Source organism: Leguminivora glycinivorella, chromosome Z, assembly GCF_023078275.1.
Source record: "Leguminivora glycinivorella isolate SPB_JAAS2020 chromosome Z, LegGlyc_1.1, whole genome shotgun sequence".
In the NCBI taxonomy this organism is placed as follows: domain Eukaryota; kingdom Metazoa; phylum Arthropoda; class Insecta; order Lepidoptera; family Tortricidae; genus Leguminivora; species Leguminivora glycinivorella.
The window spans coordinates 17,306,168-17,330,953 of record NC_062998.1 but is presented as its reverse complement, the minus strand read 5'-3'; the positions used below and the strand labels follow the sequence as shown (position 1 = coordinate 17,330,953).

At 36.4% G+C, this 24,786-nt stretch overlaps 1 protein-coding gene across 1 annotated transcript in view; it reads left to right on the top strand.

The window, feature by feature from the left end:
• Positions 1 to 20,408: 20,408 nt before the first annotated feature.
• Positions 20,409 to 24,786, top strand: part of LOC125240553 (filamin-C-like) — a 94,436-nt gene continuing 90,058 nt past the window's right edge. The window contains 1 exon segment of the mRNA XM_048148483.1: positions 20,409 to 20,565. The gene's annotated coding sequence lies outside the window, so the exon portion shown is untranslated.

Here is a 24,786-nt window from a genome sequence, read left to right as displayed (position 1 = left end):
TATACATAGAGGGGTTCTAAAATCTTTTCTATCTTAATATCACTTTTCTCAAGTTATCGTAACGCTAATGTATATTTCATTCGCAAAACGTGACGTAACGATAACTTATCAGTAGGCCTCATTAGAACAGTATTTCTGGTTTATAAGGCATACTGTTTATTGTTAAGACACGTTGTTGGTTTGCTTAATGCTTAATAAGGATAATTAAGGATTAAATTAATTGACCTCTAGGTATTTGAACAAAACAATGCTCAAACGAATGGTAAACTAAACCCCTCGTTACGGAGCTATGTGTAAAATCACTAAAAATATAGTCTATATCAATTCTGTTTCAACAAACGTGGAAACACAACATCCTTTTAGAAAGGAACAAGTAAACTGTTGTCTGCAGTAATTTCGCTCGGACGAACAAAGCAGGCACTGCCGCCTCGACTCAGACTGTCTAATGCTGCGCCACTCCACCAGACCCACCCACTAATTATCTACTCATTTTTAGACGGACCTAGTAGGCACAAGTTGATGTTTTTGATAAGATTTTCTTATTGCGTAACATAAGGTATACCTACAATTAGGTGCAAAGTGTCCCAATGTTACATAACAGTTAAATGTAAATATTAGATCACACTTAAAATATTCTTAATATACTTATTTAATAAATAGTGTGATTTGTGAATTCAGAATTTAATTATCTTCCAAACAGATTGACAAGTTATCTAGATAAAAATATATGCAGATTAAATAAATATAAATAAATAAATAAATATTTTAGGACTTTCTTACACAGATTGACTGAGGCCCACGGTAAGTTCAAGAAGGCTTGTGTTGTGGGTACTCAGACAACGATATATATATAATATATAAATACTTATATACATAGAAAACATCCATGACTCGGGAACAAATATCTGTGCTCATCACACAAATAAATGCCCTTACCGGGACTCGAACCCGGGACCGCGGCGTAGCAGGCAGGGTCACTACCGACTGCGCCAGACCGGTCAAAATCGACACTGAAAGTGGTTGTGGTTGTCATCTATCAAAACTCATAAAATATAATACAATGTGTAACGTTTGTAATGGGGCACCAATGTTGTTTAAATAGTCGTTGCACGTTCTATGCGTTTCTTAGAGCACACTGGAAATTGGATCAAAGAACTAAATGGATAGCTGCCGTGAAAAGAAAACGTACCTAAGTAATATGTCAAAACAAAACATTATACCTAATAAATTATATTTAAGCTTTGTTTACCTAATATTGTTTAATACGCTGTTAGTATTTTTCCTACCGTAAAAGATTATGCTTAAAGATTCAGGCCTGGCCTGGGAATAGGCCCGTGTCGGATATTTCTGCGGCCGCGGACATGACTAGGTACTTACGTTTAGGCTTGTCTTATATAAATAAATAAATAAATATTGGGGACACCTTACACAGATCAACTTAGCCCCAAACTAAGCAAAGCTTGTACTATGGGTGCTAAGCGACGATATAATACTTAGATAGATAAATACATACTTATATACATAGAAAACATCCATGACTCAGAAACAAATATCTGTGCTCATCACACAAATAAATGCCCTTACCAGGATTCGAACCCAGGACCGCAGCTTAGCAGGCAGTGTCACTACCACTACCGACTGAGCCAGACCGGTCGTCATTATATGGCATTAACGAGACGGAGGTTTAGCGAATACCATATCACTCGCTCGTAGAACTTCCAACCATTACTCCTATGTTCTTCAAGATTCCTTATTTATGCCTTGCCAGCACCAATTTCTTGCCTCTTTCTGTGGTCTGGGGTTGGAAGTTTATATCGTGAGTAATGCTTTGGAAACTGATTTTTATTATTATATCCATGTCTTTATAATCTATCTACCTAAATTACACTTGAAATAGTAGCTCTTGTTATTCGATTTATATAAAATTAACAAAAAATCGTTAAAATATATGTTTGTTTACATGTTATTTTTTGACAATTGCCACTTCAAAGTTCACATGGTACACTATTTCATTGAATCGAAATTCTGCAATCACAACAAAACTAAGAAATTAATTAAAACTATTGCTGTTTTTTCAGAAACTAAGTTCGCATCGAATTCAGCCCGTCGCCGTCGTTTTCAGAACTACGATACTATAGGTATACATAGACATGATAGACACAGAGTCTCAGAGATTGGCGTCATACGTACATGTACACGTAATCCTCGCCAACGTATTTTCCTTGGAAACATTCGTTTAAATCACGTTTAAATATATTATGTTGGTTCAGCCGATTCTAGTGTTTTAATGTAATTAAACTGAATTTCCACATTCGTACATTTCCGTGAAAATGCGACGTTAAGGGATTATGCATAACCTACAGCTGTATAATAGTGTTCTCTTTTTTGTCAGGAATTAAAAAAACGAAAAAGGTATAAACTTCATGCATTTGAGTCGCACCAAAGTGCCGTATTCCAGAGGCGGCGAAGTGACTCATTAATTCGAGTATCTGGACCGAGCCGAGACAATCTCCTACTGCTTAAACCCATTTTAATGGCAGCTTTGTGATTTTTGCACTCGCTTCCGGCCCCTTGCCCCGCCGGACAATCCAATAAGAATCCTTTAAGATAATAATTATTAGATGTAAGCCTTCTTGATGTGTTGTGAATTGTTGAAGTCGAAGATTGAGGATTTCCATAAAAAGTACTCACAAAGTACTAAGTACTTATTTTACTCCCTAGATATTAAAAATAAAATAAATATTTGACACAAGTGGTTATGAATCAACCAGTGATATGCCCCGTTTATTTTAAAGTTGTAATCATTTTAAAATTAAAATAAATAAAAAATAACATAAATTAAATATAATATAAAACGAAGGGTTATAATCAAATTCAATAATATAATTGATATCATTCAGTAATATAAATAATAAAATAATAAATTATATTCAAAACTCAGTGCAGTTACTTCAGAAAACGGATTAAACAATGTCGTAGCGCGATTATAATACGGTTGCTATACATGAAATCGGCAATTTGAGGAGCTTTTCGAGGGCTTTTATCGATACGAATCCACAGTATTGACTTTCACTCGATAGATAAAACCACGACCATTAAAAATAAACGCTTACTTGAAACTGCAATATCATGTCATGTAAATCATGTTGGGACGTATTAAATATTTTTTATTTACATATTTAAATCGAACAAAGAATTTGTTACCCGCGCGCTACTAAAGGAAAAAAACTAAAGGATAAATAATTTTTAAGAAAAAAACACACAGCATGTCACAGTTTCGTTTTCTTTCAACCCCTTATTTGCCAAGAGTGGCACTGAAACCTGAGTAGTTTCATGTGCTCTGTCTACCCCTTCATGGGACACAGGCGTGATTGTATGTATGTATGTATGTAAGAAAAAAAAACCGCCGCCTTTGGGGTACTGGTGAAAGCTACTTGCCAATGTTGGATTATGTAGAAATGTGTAGGTATTTTTTAAAGCTGCCTTTGATGCTTTAATTATTTGATGGCAACACAAATGAATATACGTATACCGTTAAGGTTTGAGGAGTTTCCTCAATTCCTCATGAATCCCATTATAAGAAATCGAAGCATGACACAATTTGACTTGAAAACTCAATATTCTTAACAAACATAACAAATAAATGTCACTGTTCTGAACTTAAATGCATGCTATTCGTATAAAAATACCAAAGTCACTATAAATGTGCCGTTCAGATTTAAGGAGTTCCGTGTTACGAAACCGTTCAAAAACCACCCTGGTTTTTGATCCTGTCTTCGTTAGGTTAAGATATTCATTTTTGTAATTAAAAATCAATTTTCAATTTTATAAATTTAATAATAATAATTCATTTTAATTCTAATTCATTATCATGCAACTTTTGACATTCCAATTTGTATATTCTTTCATTAAAATATTCAATATTGTATTCAAGTTGACATTACGCATTGCAAATCATCAGTTTTAATTTATTCAATTTTTATTTAATGTTCATTTATAATTCTATTATTCATTTATACTACTTGCATATTTTTCAAATAAAATATTCATTGTAATGTATAACTAAAGTCACTATTTACGAATGGCAATATTCAAAATTCAAATCTGACAGTTTTTAGAGCTTTTTAAAAACTTACGGTTGTTACTGTTCGGTTATTCCGCCTCCAACGACATTCATTGTACCATTTTCTTTTCTTTGTCCTCACAATTTGCATTTATTCACATTTTTTTTTCAATTTGGAATCCACATCCATTTGGATTTTACATGGTCCTTACGAAGCCTCTGGATTGTGAGAGGACAGGACTGTGGCACCGAGTCAGGCTCCACCTATGCAACGGGTCTTCATCATCGAAGCCGTGGGTCGACCAGGTTGGCGCAGGGCGTATTCAGCTGCGTGCAGGTTCCAGGGCTTCCACTCATCGAGTCCCATCCCATCAGCCAGGATCCAGGACGGGTGAAAGTCGCGACGAGCACACGCAGCATCCCATTGCAGTGGGCATCCATCCGTGACCAGCAGTCAGTCGCGGGATCCAGCCAATTCAGCGCCAACTAGACCAGTCCAGGAGTATTCAGTGGAGATCAGCGGGAGCCAATATTCAAGATCCAGCAGCATCCAGCACAGGAGGGAAAACGAACAAAGTGAGATCGTTCCATTCCTTTCTTTTTTTATCCACATTCCTTTGTTTTCTTCATTTTCTGTGTAGCTGCAATATTCATTAGGTATTATTCAGGCATACCTATTCAAATACCAAATTCATTGCTTTCCCATTAAGTGCAGAAAGTTAATTCATTGCCATAGTTTGGATTAGAAGCCAGTAGACATTTCGATAGGATTATTCACTAGAGATATTCATTTTAGTAGGTATAACCTCTTGACCCAGTTCACAGTAATACATAAGATTTTAATATTAACTATCACTTTCACATAATTCCTATATAATACGATAACAATAATTCAATAATTTTGTAACTTTATTACGCTAATTTCAATTAAAAACTTCAAAAACAATAGGCAAACACGTTCTTAAAACAATCTTGATAACTAACTGCAGTGCAAATAAGTCGTAAACAAGGTTACGTAATACAAGTGCATACCTTTGATTCGCATAGCAAATAGTTTTAGCGCCTGGAGATTTTTTAAGAGCAAAGTTTTTATTTAAGGTCATAATTTGTACCAATATTTATAGGCTCATTTTTTAGCATTTTGTTATGCCACAATGTCATCGGAACATGATTTTCATAAACTTAATTACAAGGTTGGACTTATTAAAGGTAAACTTACTGTTTTTCACAATTTTGTGTCGCAACTAGCTGTTGAACCGCAAGTAAACGAGTTACAGCTTGCAGAGCTGCAGCTTCGATTTGACAAAATAGGGCTTTTATACAATGAGTTCGATACATTGCTGCTAGACATAGACATATTGTCAGAATTCACAAGCGGAGAGTATATAGAGGATGAGCGGGCACTCTTCGAAGACATGTACTTCGCTAGCATGTCGAATGCACAAGTGCTGATTCATAAGTATTCAAAACTTAATTCAACAGTGAAAGTGTCCACTCAGGCGATCAAAAATATGTTAGATAGCACGATAAACACACAAGTATCCATATCCGCACATAAAACTCCCTCAAATACAAATATTCAGTTTCCAGTTAGGGAATTAGATTCAAATGTTCCGAGTGACAGTTGTACGATACAATGTCAGTGTCCAAAAGCTGCTCATGATCAGCAATCCACGACATCCATCGCGTTTAATGAGTCGCCGTCAGTCCAGGGGTACTCATATCAGTATACATCGGCTGCGCCTCTTCACATGGAGCGTAGTTTGGAAGCCAAACATGGCTATACAGTTCACAGATGCAATTACAGTCGTGTGGCGGGAGCACCGAGCAACTATGTTTACGATCACGTCCTCGATAGTTCAGAGTTGCTCAGTTCCATGGTTCGTCGTCACCAAGTATTCATCGTAATATACAAATATTACCGCCTTACGTTTTTACATGCAGGGCCACTATTGAATAGCAAGACAGTGCAGCTCTTGCAAGGCAACTTGTCAAGAGAGCGTGAAGCGCTAGAAGATTCACCCATACATTTATTATATTCCGTTTTCACAATTCATATTTATGCACACACATGTATATACACTGAACATCTACCGACTGATCCAACTTAGGGCAGTTCAATACAATTTTATTTCAGTCCCTAAAGTCCTTTCCTCCCTTTCCACTTCCTCATGGGCGATCCACACCATGACAGTTCGGACCAAATGCACAGATTGCAGCCTCCAAGACATCACCGGTTCGTGGCACTCAGCAGCAGGACAACTTGGAAGGCATCCATGGCAGCGACGGTATCTCACGGTCTGCAACAACGTCTACCCTCCCCCTCGGCATACAGTTGAAGTCACAGACTTCAAGGCGGGAGCATGTTACGAAACCGTTCAAAAACCACCCTGGTTTTTGATCCTGTCTTCGTTAGGTTAAGATATTCATTTTTGTAATTAAAAATCAATTTTCAATTTTATAAATTTAATAATAATAATTCATTTTAATTCTAATTCATTATCATGCAACTTTTGACATTCCAATTTGTATATTCTTTCATTAAAATATTCAATATTGTATTCAAGTTGACATTACGCATTGCAAATCATCAGTTTTAATTTATTCAATTTTTATTTAATGTTCATTTATAATTCTATTATTCATTTATACTACTTGCATATTTTTCAAATAAAATATTCATTGTAATGTATAACTAAAGTCACTATTTACGAATGGCAATATTCAAAATTCAAATCTGACAGTTTTTAGAGCTTTTTAAAAACTTACGGTTGTTACTGTTCGGTTATTCCGCCTCCAACGACATTCACTGTACCACTTTCTTTGTCTTCCACAATTCGGATTAAACCAGATTAAAATTACAGTCCGCTTATTATTTCACCATCACTACGAAGACCTGAGACCAGCGAAGATTTTACATTCCGTATTCTGATCTTCATCAGCAGTTCCACTGCACCAAATGTCACTGTTGTGGACGTAAGTGCATGCTGTTCTTATAAAAATACCAAAGTCACTATAAGTGTGCCGTTCAGATTTGAGGAGTTCCGTTCTGATCTTCATCAGCAGTTCCACTGCACCAAATGTCACTGTTATGGACGTAAGTGTATGCTGTTCTTATAAAAATGGCAAATTCACTATAATTAAGCGTGCCGTTCAGATTTGAGGAGTTCCGTTCTGACCATCATCAGCAGTTCCACTACACCAAATGTCACTGTTCCGTACGTATATGCATGCTGTTCCTTTAAAAACACAAAAATCACCATATGTATGCCTTTCAGATTTGAGGAGTTCCCTCGATTTCTGCTGGATCCCATCATCAGAACTGGTTCTGATAAAAATGGAACCAATTTGTATGCATATACATTCAATAAAATAAAAAAAATCATAATCGGTCCAGTAACGACGGTGATATCGTGGAACAAACATTAAAGAAAAAAACATACAGACGAATTGAAAACCAAGGTGGTTTGAGACCTTGAGAGATGTGAGGCGGCAGTTAAAAAACTAAAAGCTGAAAACGTTGAGAAATTAAACAAAAAATATAAATATTGTTATGATAGGTTACTTACCTTGCCTATAGTGCCTTAGATACGTTGCGTCCATAGCCAATATCACAATATATCAGTTTTATACACAACACAAATTTATCGATAAATATTCAATATAAAGTTCACATCTCACTGGAAAATAAGTGTATATCGCAACACGTACAACGCGTACAAGGGGGTTCACTCATAGTCGCCAAAGAGTTCCACTATTCATATTGCACTAGCTCTATAATAATATTTATGATAACCCGGACGGAATCAAACAGTTTTATTGTCACTATTATTAATTAAAATGATGAATAAAATGAATTTATCACAAGTAAGATTACATTTAGTGAAATGTTCGGTAGGTTAGATATGGGTTAGGTAAAACAGCGGTGACAGACGCATGACAGTTAGTATATCAATCTTTGCATAGACTAAGGTACGGATCTAGATGCAAAGAGTACCTAATGTACCTAATGTTAGCTTTCGACATTGAGTTCATAATTTTCATTGATTTTGTATGTATACTGACTCTTATCAAATTATCGGTAGATATAAACGTGCCTTAATAAGATTGGCCCTTTTAAAAAAATAAAACATTAGGCGGGAACCGCATAAATCTTGACAGATGTCACCGTGAAAAAAACCGGCCAAGAGCGTGTCGGGCCACGCTCAGTGTAGGGTTCCGTAGTTTTCAGTATTTTTCTCAAAAACTACTGAACCTATCAAGTTCAAAACAATTTTCCTAGAAAGTATTTATAAAGTTCTACTTTTGTGATTTTTTTCATATTTTTTAAACATATGGTTCAAAAGTTAGAGGGGGGGGGACGCACTTTTTTTCCTTTAGGAGCGATTATTTCCGAAAATATTAATATTATCAAAAAACGATCTTAGAAAACCCTTATTTATTTTTAAATACCTATCCAACAATATATCACACGTTGGGGTTGGAATGAAAAAAAATATCAGCCCCCACTTTACATGTAGGGCCCCCCCTACCCTAATAAAACATTTTTTTCCATTTTTTATTTTTGCTCTTTGTCGGCGTGATTTATATACATATTGGTACCAAATTTCAGCTTTCTAGTGCTAACGGTTTCTGAGATTATCCGCGGACGGACGGACGGACGGACGGACGGATGGACGGACGGACGGACGGACGGACGGACGGACGGACGGACGGACGGACGGACGGACGGACAGACAGACATGGCGAAACTATAAGGGTTCCTAGTTGACTACAGAACCCTAAAAAGGTATAATCGGCATTATGGAAAAAAAACTAGAAAAGGCAACCGTATAACCAAGCTGTGATAATTTTAGGAATTTGTGTATTGTATTGTTAATATCGGCTGTGATTGTAACCCAAACTGTTCAGTATGAGATTGGCATTGTAATAAAACAAAGAGAAAGGAGAAGTTCTTTCAGTTAAGACCGGAGCATAGCCTTCACTAAGTTTTACTTTCATTACTTAAACCTCTTTAGATTCATTTTATTAATCTTTACTTTAGGTCATTTTCATTTATAATTACGTACCTATAGTATGTTACAGGCCCCTCGATCTGCATAAACATTTATTAAGCTTAAAAATCGACTAGAGGTGATTCAGGCACGTTTCCAGTTAGCCAACTGCAGAACTGCAGAGTATGACGCATTTTTAGTGTAGGTTAGGTACCTACCTCAAACAGTTAAAATCTAGTCTAAAACTTCGTGTAAACAATGACTAGCTATTCGGCAAGGTAGTCTTAATTTGTGTCGCTTAACTTCAAACTTGGGTAAATCCATTCTGCTATAAGGTTGATTGATTATCTTTTAGATTAATATTATATTTTTTATATATTCAACCTTAAAGCAGAATGGATCTACCAAAGTTTGAAGTTAAGCGACACATTTGCTAATATTAGTAGCATGCTTACCGCCTTTATGGTTTTTACTATAACAGACTTCTTATTTGCTTCTTATTAAATTTATTACTTATTACTCAAGAATATTATATACCATGGATTTTGCGTGCCGACCAATGAGTTGAAGCCAGGTTCATTCACCTTTACTCCTATGTTCTATCTCTTTCCGACACTGTGATGTATTGCCAGATTAGTTACTAAAAAAAACGTATAAAACATTCTTCAATCAAATTGACTTACTTTTCTTTGTATAATACGAAAAAAAACTCAATCAAAAACCTTATTTCTCCGGTATTTACCTCCTGCGTACTATGGGAACACTAATAATAAAAAAATATGCCCGATATGTCAGAATTGTCAAAAGTCATTCACCGATTCAGATATTTATTTTGCGAAATAAACGTTTTTCGACGATTTACTTAAGTTCTGCGCTATGTATTGCATAGTGAACCATTGTGGAAGTAAATGGAAACCGAAATCCGACGTAAAATTTCACAAGTAAGTACTTATTTTACCAAAATGTTCATAAACCTCGCTGGCAATAAATTTTCTGCTATTTTGCTTGTAATCTTGGTTAGTTCTTATCATTATATTGTTTTCATTGTCTCAAATTATATCAAAATTCCCACGAATAGGTTTAGAACGATAAATATGACCTTTAAAGAAAAATAATGCTATGTGTGGTTTTACGACTAGGGTGACCAATCTTTTTTCTTGCATGGTATTTACTCTTATTGAATGGAGCTAAATCTATCAACTTGGTACGGTTTCTATGTTCATAGTTCATATCACAGTATAATAATACCAACTTTATTGTTTATGTCTTTACAATTAACATGAATAATATTAAACTTTTCAGTGTTCCAAAAGATGAAGGAAGGAGGCAGCGTTGGCTGTCGATTGTACCGATAAAAGGAAATGTTTCAGAGCGTTCGACAATTTGCAGATTTGCACTTTAAGCCTGAAGATTATGACACAGAAAGAAATTTTAAAAATCGGTCCAGTAACGACGGAGATATCGTGGCATAAACATTAAATTGAGATACATATATATATATATATATATATACATGCGAAGAGAATTGAAATACGTACGAATTGAGAACCACCTTCCTTGAGATTTGGGGCGGCGCTTAAAAATAAAGATACTGTTTTAAAACGTCCTAGTATTTCATTATTTCCCCATTGACAAATACTTCCCTTATATTTTTGTGGCTATTCCCACTAGTTACCACCAAGTTTTTACCTGTCCTAACTACTGGGATTTTCCCCACATTGTTAATTACCACACCGGGGTTGATAGCTACTGGGATTAGTTTTCCCAGTAGTTACTACCAAAATATTATTGTGATAGTTTAAAGTGACTGAAACATTTTTTAATAATACAGGTGTCAGTAAAAGAAAAGTTATATTTTAAGCCTCGTGTTGCAACACTCACCACGCTCTTATTCTGGAACGGTTCTGAAAAAAAAATCCCAGTAGTTTACCACTGGTAAAAACTGTACCGTATTTTGTGGCGTAAGGCAAAGTAACTGCAGAGTGGTATAGAAATGGACCTTATTGGCGGTTGACAAATTAGTAAGGTGCATTAGAGTAATTCCGAATGACAGAAATGTTCAGATAATTCCGAAAGGGGAATCTTGATATGACGGAAATAATGGTGATTTCTATGCGACTTTCCTAATTAGACGACTTTCGGAATTGCCCTAATGTACCTTACTTTTTGAGTTTGTGAGGATGGATGTTCACTTTCGTGATAAAACGATTGATCGGATTTGAATTTAATAAGTTACAAAATTAATCAGTCGTATAAACGTAATACGTCAAATTCCGCGGGATATCCCTAATGTATGCTTAATCATGGACACCCTAAAGAAAGAGATGCAAGACCGGCGTGACGTAATTCAAGGTCAAATTTTCTGGCTTCAACGTAATGTTCGGCACGCAATATCCATGGTATATAATATTCTTGCTTATTACTCAATTATTACTCTATGTTATATGGTTTGTCTATGTTTTTTTAAATTATTTTGGACATATGTCATCAATGTAAAAATTTACAAAATAATATTTACAAGTGCGATAATTTAATGAACTATTACAAATTGATTACCCAGTAATGTCTGTTAAATTTGTAAAAGGAGTGTTCAATAGTTACTTATTGTACAAAGTAAACGTGTATTTATTTTCTGTAAGTTAATATGATTTATTTTAAAAATTATTTTTATGCAATTTGTCAGCTATTAGATCAAGAGCCCAGGGCCGCCAGACCTTCCTCAAATTCTCAAGGATGAAACTTTGGGATAATGTAGAGTTCGTATCGACGTTTAACGTCTGCATATTTTCTAGTTCGGCCCATCGGCCATTTTTTTGTTATCAAGTGCTGAAGGTGAAAAAAAAAGTGCTAACTTTCCTTAAATTCTCAAGGCTGATTTTTATGTATTTTATTAACTCGTTAATCTGTTAATCGTTAATTAACGAACTTAACATTTCGATTAACGGATTAACTTTTAAGTTTTCACCTTCCGCACTTGATAGCAAAAAAATGGCCGATGGGCCGAACTAGAAAATATGCAGACGTTAAACGTCGATACGAACTCTATATTATCCCAAAGTTTCATCCTTGAGAATTTGAGGAAGGTCTGGCGGCCCTGGGATCTTGATCTATATCATAAAAATGAAACCAAAAGTTATAATGCTAATTTTATTGTTATTTTAAGGAAGGAAGGAGTCATACTTAAACGGAATACATTGTATGCCAGATAAGGATAAAACTGTTGATACTCTTACTGAAAAATGTACCTAGTGTTACTTCCTGTACCTACATAGTTTAAACAATAAATATTTTTGATTTGTGATTTCTGAATGATAGTACCTACCTACATATATATTAGGTAAATTTAAATGCCATGTACAGCCAGCCAGTCTGTTGTTTAAATATTGTATAGAATAAGGTCAGTGTGGAGAAGACCGTCTACCCGGAAAGACCGTCTACTGACTATAACTTTTGTGTTTATATATCTACGCCTCTCACACCTCCGAAGGTATAGGTACCAGTTTTTCATCCTTAGGCACTGGTCCCACCGCGAGCTAGTAAACTATGAGCTATCGGCTATTAAAACGAACAAAAGATAATCACTCCCGCGTAAATAAAAGAGACACGGCGATATTTATAGTTACTCGCCCAGCGGTGAGCTTTACTGAACCTTATTTCACCAAAATATTATAATAGCTTTGTAAAATATAATATTTGTTAGCCCATAGGACCATACGGATGACGCCAGACTACATTAATTATCTAGTTTTATCCACACAAACTTTATTTCAAATAAACTATGCCGGTCTTGCCCGCACTGACTTTATTTGATAGTTTCCTAATAAGCAGAAGGTTCATTGAAGTTGTTTCCTATCAACAAATTGTGTCGCTAAACTTAGAACTCGGGTAAATCCATTCTGCTATAAGGTTGATTCTTTTACAGATTATATATATTTGTATACATAATCAACCTTAAAGCAGAATGGATTTACTCGAGTTAGAAGTTAAGAGACACAATTATTTATTATCTTGGATAGGCCGGTGGAGGCAGGTGATGCCGGATCGGTACCTATATATTTACATGTGAATACACTGCTACACTACGGCATGCTAGGAAGCTCTGGGGCTTTTAATTACTTTTATTCTTGATAGTAATTAAAAAGGTTTCCGTGAGTTATTAAAATAGTTAATTTACTATAAGGTCAATACGGGTCCTTTGTTGTAGGTTTTATGAAGTTTCAGCATTAATGAGGGGATGTGTACCTACCTACAAATAATTTAAATAGGCTCAAGGGTTGGAAATAACCAACCATGCAAAACGTTAAACACGACCTTTATCAATATATAATTCATCCACAAAAAAATCAATATAATTTATTTGCAAAAAACAGTAAAAATAGAAGAGTTTAAAAGTAGCATGTTCTAAACCTTGTGCCTACACAATATTTCGACTGTCTGCGTTTGGATAGGCAAGCTTTGTGTATTTTGCTTTACAAAACAATTGTTCGCAACAAAGGCAGCCAACGAACAAGAGAGGCCCTGATGAACTGAGAATTGAAACTAAAACACTTTTAAATGGTATTTTACACAAGTGTGTTTTAGAAAATAATCTTCTTAAAACGATACAGGAGGGGTCAATTGAGCGTTTGTATAGAGAATTCTCCATACAAACGCTCTCGACTATTTCATCCCTGGTTTTAGAAAATCAATGATTTTTTCAACATAGATTACTTATTATTTATTATATTTATCTGTGTCGGACCGTTTTGATTTTTTTGGTACACTTATTTTAAAGACGCTAATAGAGCCAAGGTGTGGTATTAAAAATTGGTAACAATTAGCCAAAAAAACTAAACGGTCCGACCCAGATCTATATTCTATGTATTTATCATTGTTATTCAGATTCTCAAATTTCGTTACGATTGATTAAGTTTTGAAGGAGGAAACAGTCGAGAGCGGAACCTCGATTTTAAAGATTTTCTCGCAATATCTTTTAACTGAGTTGATCTGGATGGACATTTTTTTTCGATAAATCGAGTTAATAACACTAGTATATTTAACTAAAATTCACAAATTGAAAGGGCTTCTTTCCATTTTAGCATTTTCGCTCCTGTAGTGCCTTAACGTACAGTCAACAAATTGGAACCCTAGGCCACTGTAGGACTATGACATATTAACGTTATAAATCAGATTGTAAGAAATCTCTTACTGCTTGTCATTTTGACATGGTTGTAGAGTGGCCTAGGTTCCAATTGGTTGACTTTGACTGTACCTTCACTTGTCGATAGAAAACTTACGGAACTGATTCTTACCTAAATTATGTTTCTTTTATACATGTCGTTGTATGATTCAATAGACAAATGAAGAAAAGTGGTACTCACTACTAGAACTGGGTGCGTAGCCGAATGGCACAAACGCTCACGAAACGTTCACGAAACGAAACGCTAGTAGATATCTATCTCTATCGCGCTTGCGTATTGGCGCGACAGAGCCAGCGGCGTTTCGCTTTCGTTTCGCGTCGGAGAAATGCCATTCGGCTACGGGGCCTGGTACTAAAATAGGTCGTACAATACACGTGCTTAGGTACAGGCAAATCGTAGATCGTGTCGATGTAAAACATTCCTTTCGGACTTGTTTTAATTTATCGCCACTCGTTTCTTACTTCTACATTTTCGCACTTGTATCATAATGTACTATTAACAATTTTATTTATTCATTTCTATATTTCAGTTCTGAGAAGAATGCAATGGCAACAGAAATTATGATTCCGTACAGGTCGAGTCGCCTTGTTGCGAATATCAAAACAGAGTCGTCTTTTAAAATGAAACAAAGAAGAAATAAGCTCCAGCGCATGCAAGTAACTTGATAATTTCTTTAATACGCCGTGTTTTTAGTGAATTCCGTTAACTTCGGCATATACACCCTGTTTTTATTGAATTCCGTTAACTTTAAGGGAATGTTCTTCAGATCAAATACAATTAATTTCTCTAAGAAACTAGCGTCTTAACTCTTACGGTTATCGAGTTATTAAAAAAATAAAGATAATTACTGAACACTTGTGTGACAGCCTTTACCAATTCCTAATGTTATTTGTTTTGACATGTGCCGTCAATCAATAAATTCATTTTGTGTGTATGAAAATGATGATTATTTTTTTTGCGAATTTTATTAAAAGTGATAATACAGGGTGGTTTCTGATAATGAACGTGTCGAATTTAACGGCAAAAAACACGGTGTAGTTAGGTCCATTATAGGAAACAGAATAGCATAGTTAGTTTTTTAGGGTTCCGTAGCCAAAATGGCAAAAACGGAACCCTTATAGTTTCGTCATGTCCGTCTGTCCGTCTGTCCGTCTGTCCGTCTGTCCGTCTGTCACAGCCGATTTACTCGGAAACTATAAGTACTACAGTGATGAAATTTGATGGGAATATGTGTTGTATGAACCGCTACAAAATTATGACACTAAATAGTAAAAAAAAGAATTGGGGGTGGGGCCCCCATACATGTAACTGAGGGATGAAAATTTTTTTTTCGATGTACATACCCGTGTGGGGTATCAATGGAAAGGTCTTTTAAAATGATATAAAGTTTTCTAAAAAACATTTTTCTTAAAGTGAACGGTTTTTGAGATATCAGCTCTCAAAGTCGTAAAAAGTATGTCCCCCCCCTCTATTTTTATAACTACGGGGTATAAAATTCTAAAAAAAATAGAGGTGATGCATGCTAATTAACTCTTTCAACGATTTTTGGTTTGATCAAAGTATCTCTTATAGTTTTTGAGATAGGTTGATTTAACTGTAATTTTGGTTAAGTTATTGGTTTATTATATTTGCTGCTACGGAACCCTTTGTGCGCGAGCCCGACTCGCACTTGGCCGGTTTTTTTTAATTAGTAACTATTTTCTGAAAAGCACCATACACCTGCGATAGATGTTACATCAATTGCTATCAAGAAGCGGGCTTTGTGTGTTCGATACGCGATTTACATGTCATAGTTTTGACAATTACTTAGTGTGAGTTAACTGTAAAGCCCGTTTCTCAATCAGCAATTAAAGTAACACCTATGGTAGTATCGCAGGTGTATGATTTATTTATGTAGAAAAAAATACGAATTTAAGAAAACTAACTATGCCATTCTGTTTCTTATATGCCTAACTAGGTATATGTCGAAGTTAACGGAATTCAATAAAAACACGGTGTAGGTGCTTAATATCTTTGATTGCGTCTTTCAGGAAGAGTTTCCTTGGTTCGTAATTACCTGCTTATTGTTATGTCGACACTGAATATATATGTATGTATTAAAATTTCGCGCGTCATCTTGAATGGCACGATATACCTATTATAACATGTAAAGTTCTATGTGTTATGTTAACAAAAGGTAAGTACTTAAGTGTGAAAATGAGGGTGATAATATTTTTTTCAAAAATATGTCTAATATGTATAGTAGAAGACCCTGTAATGGACGGTGATGCCATTATGGACAAAAAAACAGGGATTCGTGGGACCAGTGCCCTTAGCTGTGGAAGTGAACATTCGCCCAAGACGCGAGTTGGCACCACTAAGCCAAAGTAGCACAGCACACTGGACACACTTGAATTCTAATTTCCGTGATCGGAAGACATCTTATAAAATACATTTACAGGTACTGCCAAATGGGAGCAGTCAAAATCCCCATTTCTTGTACGCACCTGCCCTGATTGACATACTTATATGTACATCCGAACGCCATACAAAAAATGAAGGTTATACTTGTGGCTCAAGTGTTTAGCCATCATGTGCAGGCTGGTATTTTAGCGAAAATAGCTACGAGTAATTATTATTCCCACTACTACACAATCTCACTACCAGAGCAAATTCATCTGAACAGTAGTCTTGTTTCAGACGAACTACCCGCTACGATTTATTTGATGCTCTAAATCCCCATTAACAGGACTTCACTACTCGTAGCCCCCCTTTTGAAGTATTTTACTGAAATGGAAAAAAAATCACATACATCATTTTTTTAAGGCCAAATCCTCCATCGCAGTGAAGATGGGTTCAAACAGTAGAAAGAACGTCACTGAGAAAACCTACAACACATTGGAATTAAGTCTCTCGAAGATTAAACTAGTACCCTATAGATTTTTTTTTGGATTGGCAGATACAACTGTGGATCAAATTACGAACCCACAATATCCCAGTTCTTAGCGGGGTTTAAGACGGCGCAGTGCTTTCAAATAATATGAAAAGCTTTTTGACGACACCAGATGCCCAGAACTTAATGTGACGCTGTATTAACCTCTAACTTGGGAAATGACCCGTACACACCTTTACCCAATTTTTGAATACAGCGAACAAAAAAATGTTTTTTTAAATTACTTACGCTAGTTTAAATCTCGTTAAAGCCGTAGAGAGGGCTGCAGGCTGCTGGAAATCTTTCCTGAGTGGAAATTGACACAATGACAAAATCAAAGAATGAACTTTTGTCGTTACTCGTTGTCCGATCAGAGTGTACTATACACCTTTACCCAATTTTTGAATACAGCGAACAAAAAAATGTTTTTTTTAAATTACTTACGCTAGTTTAAATCTGGTTAAAGCCGTAGAGAGGGCTGTGCAGGCTGCTGGAAATCTTTCCTGAGTGGAAATTGACACAATGACAAAATCAAAGAATTAACTTTTGTCGTTACTCGTTGTCCGATCAGAGTGTACGCCGTACTTTGAGTTTTTTTTTTAATTTGCCCTATAAAATATAAAACTAACGTAGACAATATACTTATTATATCATGTCTTCATGATTGTACGTATCATTACTTTGACAAATAGAGAATTGTCGGAAGAGGCAAACACAAACGCTCTTAAAAGAAAATTAAATATTTAAAAAAACAAATAAGTCCAAGAATCCGAAACAAAATAAGAAATATTAATGCTGTATTCGGAAACACACTTAAAAATGGAAAATTATACAAGAAGACAAAAACCATGACATTCTCTCATCCCAGCTTACAATACTTATTATTATCAACTTCCAGTGCTGTTCTTCCGATGCGATCATCCAGTGAAACGATCACGACGGTACCTATATAATTGCATTTTATCCATAAGTTACACACTTAACGTAACGTAATGATATAAAAAAATACTTGATTCCAAAACCATAAATGGTAAAAAATATATACATTTGATTTTGTCTGATGTTATACAATTGACATTTTCCTAGTGTTGGTGACGTTGGTGATGTTTTGAAAAATTTTGTGTTTCTTTCGGTGGATAAACCTACTTGCCTTGAAACCTTCGCAACGCTCAAGATTCCACTTTGTGAACCACGAGCGGTTGGTGGTAAACGGAGCAGTGGTTTAAAGAGTATAATCTTGAGCATTGCGAAGGTTTCATTGTTCAAGACGCGAAGGCTAAACAATTTGTGCCACCGAATGAAACAGAAAATTTTAATACACCATCCAATGCAAGAAATACAATAAATCATCAAACTTAATCAAATGCATTAACTTAGTTAAGATTTATGATTCAATATCATGATTAAAAAAAAAAAAAAAAGGCGTAGGCGAGAGGCTGGCAACCTGTCACTGCAATGCCACAGTTTCGTTTTCTTTTAACCCCTTATTTGCCAAGAGTGGTCCTGAAGCTTTAGTAGTTTCATGTGCTCTGCCTACCCCTTTATGGGATACAGGCGTGATTGTATGTATGTATGATTGTATGTATCATAATTTAAATGTCGGCACACACAGCCAGTGGACGCTAGCACACCTCGGACACTAGCGATCATACGAGTATATGTGTATGAAAGAGGCGCGTTCCTAGCACACAGTCTAAGCTCGTGTAGGTGAAAGCGTACTATGCTTGTATGAGTGAAATATGACTGGTCGTTTTTGATAGGCGGTAACTGTGAGGTAACCGAGAGGGGGTGGGCATCACTTTCAGCGGGGAGCGGGAGTGGCCATACTGTACGATAGTACTCTTTATTGTATGCACTGTGACGTCAGCCTCAAAACGGTAGCGAGTAATCGAGTATAGCTACGAAACATAATATTATCGTGAGCGTCTGTGCATTTGGATACGTATTACCCTGCTGGTTTGGTAGTGCTTACCCTGGCCCCGTAGCCGAATGGCATTTCATTCAGAAATGCAGTCTGGCTCTGTCGCTGTCGCGTCAATACGCAAGAGCGATAGAGACAGATTGCATTTCTGCGACGTTTGGCGTCGCAGAAATGCCATGAGAAGAATCGTGGAATGTATTGGACCCCATACGTTTTACGACTCTTCTCTTTCCGAGCAGACTCTACCTAATTAGTTTATTAAAGATTTGGTTTATACCTACCGAAGTATTCACATACGATTGTGGTAAAATTAAGTTTTTATTTTTATTACTAGTTGGCTAGGCACATATAGAAAACAAAAATAAAAGCAAAGTGTCCTTAGATAAATTGGCCAAATAAACGTTTTGGTTTTCGAAGTAATAAAATATGTAAATATTAAGTCGGCAGCACCTGTGGCCCGTAGGCCAAATGCCGTCGAGGCGCTGCTCATCCATTCAAATTTATTCACAGGATGAAGCGCCGCGGGTCCCCTGTCCATGCTAGTGCGTGCACAGCTCGGGAATGCAACCATTACAGACAAATAACATGCAAACTCTTTACATTATATTACATTTCAAAAGGTAAGTACTTAAGTTTTACTTCTTCATCCGGTCTTCTCCACCAAAGGGATTATTGTTATTGACAAAAATAAAATATGTAATTATAACTTTCGAAGTGTTTTCGCGTACAACCCGCATGAAATTAAACCTTGTGTGACCCTTGAAACCAATTTAACTCCTCCGCAGATAGCAAACTCACGTTTGCTAAGGGTTGCATATTCATAATTTATGCCCCCATAAATTTCCAACTCATATTCCCACCTACTTTCTGAAGGCACAAGTGGCACGACAAACATTAATAAGTTCAAGACTCTGATGTGTGATACTGGTAAGCTATCTTTGGATTTGTCTAATTAGTTTGTTACTTATTCTTCTACGAGTATGAGTAAATATTCTAGCTGTCAGTGCCACATGGGTGCATACAATACTTTAGGACACCTACATGCCTATATCTGTTACAAGCGTCGTCAGCTAAGTAGGTCTTAGTAGACTAACCATTATGCCAGTCGCGCTTGGTAATTTTCATTACCTACACTGGTGTTGCATGACATTCATGGGACCATATGGTCGATGTGGCCATCGACCATGTCCAAAGACTTAAATGGACAGTTTGTCGTTACAGTTGGAATGGGTCGGCGTGGCGGCGCCGGGGCAGCCTTGCGCCGCGCGCGCGGTGGGGGGTGGGGGGCACTCCCGCGCAAGTCGCGCAACCTGCTGCCTCCGCGGTCCGCGCCTCTAGTGCCTCGCTTGCGACCAAGGCGAATGATTATGTTCACTAACCATTCAACAACTGTCAACTCTTTCCATTAATACTAAATAAATACGCCAACAAACTGTGAAGTCTAGTGTAGTGTTATTGTTAAACCAGTGACGCAACCATGGAAGTAAACAAACGAGGTAAACGGTGTAAACGACGTTTATATTTAATTATTAGTATAAACACCAAGGACGGCTCTCAATTTGTTTCTAATATTTACAAGATCTATACATATAGGTATTATAGAATCGACATAACATAAAACACATATAGTGTAATAGCTATGTCACACTTTAATAAGTTAAATAAGTTACGTATAGGTACGAGTACTCTGTATCTTGCATAACAAACCTAAATAGTAGAGTAGGTAGTGTATCACTCATTCCTTACTCGGTCAGTCTTCGACCTTTTCCAAGAAATTGTGTTGACTAAGATTATAAAGCGTGAAGTAATAATCTATGACATCATTCCATGACAAGTTCGTACTCCACCCACAACACACGTGCATTAAGGTTATGTTCCCCAATCAGGCTGTGTTATGCATCTGTAGGGCAATCATGGTCGCGCGATAGATGATAAAACATCGGGCCGTCCCTATCGAACTTACAAATAGTGCGATAGGGACGGCCTGCTATTTTATCATTTATCGCGCGACCATAATTGCCTGCCTGCAGCAGGTTTCTATATCCATGCTGTATATGTGTTAAAATATTATTTATTTATTTATTTAATCTTTATTGCACGAAAGAAAAATCTTGCAGTACAAAAAGGCGGACTTAATGCTTTAAAGCATTATCTACCAGTCAACCTAGAGGCTAAGCAGAGAGACTGTGTGTGAAATATAAGTGTAAAATGCATATGCCAAACTTAAAATAAAAATAGTCTACATAGGTCTCAGGTTGATTAAAATCGTATAGGTACCTACCTACTCTTAAAATATAGAAATATAACACATGCATACGAAAATATACAAGATGTGAGTACTTACGTTGTTTAAAATTAATATACAAATTAGTAGGTAGGTAGGCACTTTACATATTAGAATGTCAATGCCTTTTAAAAGTGCTAAGCAGTTTCGGATTTAGGGAGTTAATGATGAAAAATGTAGATAACATTGTTTATAGCAAAATATTTCGGTAGACAATTTTATACAGAAAGATCCAGGCCGTAACATTTCTTTAGGGATAGCCCCAAAGCACGCAAACTTAGTAGTAATCTAGGCGATGAAATATTATATTAACACATAATTAATAAAAACTTTAAAAAAAAACCGCCTTCAAAAATAAGCGCATTACAAAACACGGAGAAACTAAAAAGCAAAAAATAATAAACCTTTGAATTCCGATTTCTTATCGGATTGCAATAATCTAAACATCCAAATTATAACCCAATCAATTATTTTTGTAGTTGGTACCAGCCCTGTTCCTCGTCTTGCTATTGCCTGTTTGCCCCACCCAACCATACGCAGGTTGGCCCCGACTCCAAAAATAATTGATTTGTTTATAATTTAGATGTTTAGATTATTGCAATCCGATAAGAAATCGGAATTCAAAGGTTTATTATTTTTTGCTTTTTAGTTTCTCCGTGTTTTGTAGTAATGCGCTTATTTTAAAGACGGTTTTTTTTTTAAAGTTTATTTATTTCCTGATTTTTAGTGGTTCCTATTGATATTATAAGTATCAGTTCGAATATGCGTACAGTAGTGAAATAATTATCCTTTAACTCCTAACCATTGAGGATTTGACCTTCCATCATCAGCTCAGTCACATAAAATTATTACCATCAGGCGTAAATACTGGTTTACCTTTGAAAATTATACTAAAAACATTACAAGTGCCTATAACATTTGAAGAGTTCCCTCGATTTCTCCAGGATCCCATCATCAGACCCCGAGTTGGTGCCAATGGGACCATCTCGGGGCTATACCTACCCGTTCGATTAAAAAAAAAATTCAAAATCGGTTTACGATTCTCGGAGACATACAATACAAAAAAAAAATCAGTGGTATTGAGAACCTCCTCCTTTTTTGAAGTCGGTTAAAATTATAGTAATACTTCCAAATAGACGTGCAACATGTAACAAACATGCAAAAATCTCTCTTCTTCGTCAATCGAGTATTAAAATACCTGCAGTCCAATATATTTATAGGTAATTTTTTTTAATTCAATGTGCTCTTGCTTCAGGGATTCGATATAATTCGATATAAGTAATCAAAATTTCATCCCAATCCATTTATCAGTGAGTCGTGCTAGCACACAATCGGTTACAATCGTGAACGTCGTGGTGTCTTTCTCAACAGATAGATATTGAATGATTCTGAATTGGCAGGCAATGGGGTGTAATTATGTAATGTTTCTCTTGAATGCTTTTCACTTTCTCTCCTGATGCCAGTCACGGCGCTCATTGAGCTTTCGGAAGGGTGGATACTTCTTGTTGGTAGGAGGTATATGATATCTGGAAGATGATTAGAAATAGGTAATTTCAGTTTTTTCCTACTCTTAGATACTTACTTTTACGTACCCACGCGTAGGTAACTATTGAACCTAGGGTTCAATAGGTCAGTTTTTTGGCTAGTTGTTACCAATTTTGAATACCACACCTTTTTTGCGCCATAATCAATAGGCCGATTTTTGTAAATTTTTAATGGAATAGAGTCCATCAAAAATTCGAGTCTGTCTTTAAAAATAAAAAAATCAAAACGGTCCGACGCAGATAAAAATAATAATAATCAGTGTTGAAAAAGTCATAGCTCTAGCTTCAAAAACCAGGGAAGAAATAGTCAGAGCGTTTGTATGGAGAATTGACCTCTCCTGGTGCGTCTGAAAGGCCGGCCGGTAACGTATTTCGAACCCTTCTGGTTTTTCTGGTGTCCACGACCGGCAGTGATTGCTTTCCATCAGGTGACATGTTTGTTCGTTTACCTCTAAGGGACCGGCCACATCAGATCGTCGCGTGTCTCGGGGGCGCGCAACGGACGTCCGCGCCACGCCACCTGAATTACCTGATTTTTGAATTACACTCAGGTGGCGTGGCGCGGACGTCCGTTGCGCGCCCCGAGACACGCGACGCTTAAGTGGGAACGCTGGCTAAATCCTATTAAAGAAAATGGAATCCACAGTCACCCTTGATTTTATTAATTTTATTTTCATGACATTATCATCTGTCTTAAGAATCACACTGAAATTAATTAACACTTATATTTTCATCTGCAGAAAGATCAAGCCACGATTCTAATTAAATAATCAAAGCCCTATAACTCCCTTTTGAACTTTATACTCAATCAAGATTCCATGGTTACTCGAACCTTTACGATGAATAATCAAGTTAAGCAAACATTTTACGAAACGCAAACGTTAATTAAATACTTATGGATGAATTTTATTGGGTACAAAATTACTTATTATATTAAACTGGACAGTGATTTTCTTTATAATTATATTAAAACAATGCGCGTTTTTTTAGATTCGCCCCTGAAAACCTCCTTATATGTATAGGTACAGTCATCCAATTGGAACCCTAGGCCACTCTGCAACCATGTCAAAATGACAAACAGTAAGAGATTTCTTACAATTAGATTGATAACGTCACTATGACAAAGTTCTACAGTGGCCTAGGGTTCCAATTGGTTGACTGTACCTACAATGAATATCATCAAGGCATTTGCGTTAGACGATTTCGCATTATTGTTTAGACTTGGTGACTGTGTGGCCGATGCGTGAGCTGCACGACCTGCCACAATTTTGTCACACATAACCCTAAAATATGAAATAATGAAATAGAAAATAGCAGCGTGATTTGAAATAGTTACACGGACAAGTGCACACACAGCGCACACCGGTGCGCCCGCGGGGCGGGGTGCAAATGTTTCTACATGAGCGGGCCCGGGCGTTATCGGAGTCGTTGGAGCACAAAGCCCGTCGTTAGGTAACGACTTGTTAATAAAATTATATTAATTTAAAACCTGCCGTGTTATATACAGCACCGGCCAATAATTATATCATTTGTGATGTTTGTATGAGCGAGTATCTAAAATACCTAAGTGACATATGTATTTACATTTATGTTCGTTTGTTTATTCTACTAGTGGGCAATTTCAGAAGTTGGGATCCAAAATTAGTGACAGTTGTTAACAAAAAGTTAACTCGCTGTTGCGTTTGTCACTAATTTTTGGGTCCCAATTTCTGAAAATGCTTTAGTACATATTTTGTAACTAACTAACTAGGGAACATACCCAAACTACGTGACACGTTTAGGGGGGGGAGGGGGGTCGTCAAAATACTACGCTTGGTCACAGAGGGGAAGGGGGGGTCTAACTTCTTGTCACGTAACCTGTACAATATTGGCCCAGCCGTGGTCAGCAG